At 44.6% G+C, this 1,327-nt stretch overlaps 1 protein-coding gene and 1 long non-coding RNA gene across 3 annotated transcripts in view; one reads left to right on the plus strand and one right to left on the minus strand.

Annotated features, from left to right (window-relative positions):
* The window catches only part of Znf335 (zinc finger protein 335), a 21,192-nt gene that overhangs the window by 13,841 nt on the left and 6,024 nt on the right, over nt 1-1,327 (plus strand). The gene's annotated exons all lie outside the window — the stretch shown is intronic.
* LOC111818020 overlaps nt 584-1,327 on the minus strand; it is a 24,047-nt gene continuing 23,303 nt past the window's right edge. The window contains exon 3 of the long non-coding RNA XR_002822095.1: nt 584-919. This is a non-coding gene — a long non-coding RNA (uncharacterized LOC111818020). The remainder of the gene's footprint in view (nt 920-1,327) is intronic.

The following is a 1,327-nucleotide window of genomic DNA, read 5'->3' on the forward strand; positions in this document are numbered from 1 at the left end:
GGAACCGGGGATTGAACTCAGGCCCTTGCACTTACCAGGAAAGCACTTATTCTACTGAGCCATCTCCCTGGCCCTTCAAAGATCATCTTAATCTTACTCCTTTGTCTTTTGAGACAGGGTCTTGCTGTACAGCCCAGGCTGACCTCGATCCCTGCACCTCAGCTTCCTAAGTGCTAGGGTTGCAGGCATATACCAACACGCCTGACCACTACCATGCCTGGCTGGTATCTCTTTTTCTTTTTTATTTTATTTACTTATTTATTTTTATATATTTGATATGGGGTCTCACTATGCAGCTCAGACTCTTAGTGATCCTCCTGTTTTTAGTCTCCCCAGCCCTGGGATTACAAGCGTGCGCCACCACATGAGCAGGTCTTGGTGGCTGGCTTAGTGTGCCCCAGAGCGGGGCAGGGGGCAGGGCTGGCATGGCGTGTAGTGCCGGGGATCGAACCCCAATCCCTTCACTTGCCTAAGCAGGGGCTGAGTCTGTTGAGCTATCTTAGCAGCCCTCTGTTTTTCTGTTTTTTGTTTTTTTTTTTTTTAACACAGAAGAGATGATTTATTGTACATACTTTACACTCAGCCAAAAGAGAGAACAGTAGTAGCCCAGAATGCCACAGGTCTGGGGCAGAAGAAACCAGGAGACTGCTTAGTTGGAGCCAGGTGGATCTCTTTGAGGTGGTGTTGGCGATCAGATGGCAATGAAGTTCTAATCCAGCACGCTGTCCAAAACTTGCACGAGCACTGTCAGCCTACAGCATTCTTTCTGTTCTTTTGGCCTCCATGGGTGTACGAGCTGTTTTACTTGGACCTCTGTCTCATCTTTCTTCTTTTACGCTTCAGTCTGCGCATTCGCTTCTTCCTCCACTTGGCTCTCATGGCGCAGAGGTTCCTAAGAAGATGGCGTTAAAGTCGAGAGCTCTTTTTCTATTAAGATGTTAATTTTTTTTTTTTTTTTTGCTTTGCAAGAACTCTGGGTATGTGAAGAAAGTTCACCTATTATCTCAAGAGTTACTAAATTTCCCCCTTTAATATATTTTCTGACTTCATTTTATGTTTGGTTTAGGTTTTATCTTTTGATGTCATGATTACAAAAATTTCCCTACACCAAGATTATAAAATATTCATCTTTTCTTTTTTCCTGTCTTTTTGAGACAGGGTCTCACTATGCAGTTCAGGCTGACCTTAAGCTCACTTTGTAGCCCAGGCTGGTCTTGAACTTGCAATGATCCTCTTGCCTCAGCCTCCTAAATACTGGGATTACACCATACCTGGCCCTGCATTTTCTTTTCTTTTTTGGAACCGGGGATTGAACTCAGGACCTTGC

The sequence above is a fragment of the Octodon degus genome, unplaced genomic scaffold (genome assembly GCF_000260255.1).
Source record: "Octodon degus isolate 3935 unplaced genomic scaffold, OctDeg1.0 scaffold00077, whole genome shotgun sequence".
Classification (NCBI taxonomy): Eukaryota; Metazoa; Chordata; class Mammalia; order Rodentia; family Octodontidae; genus Octodon; species Octodon degus.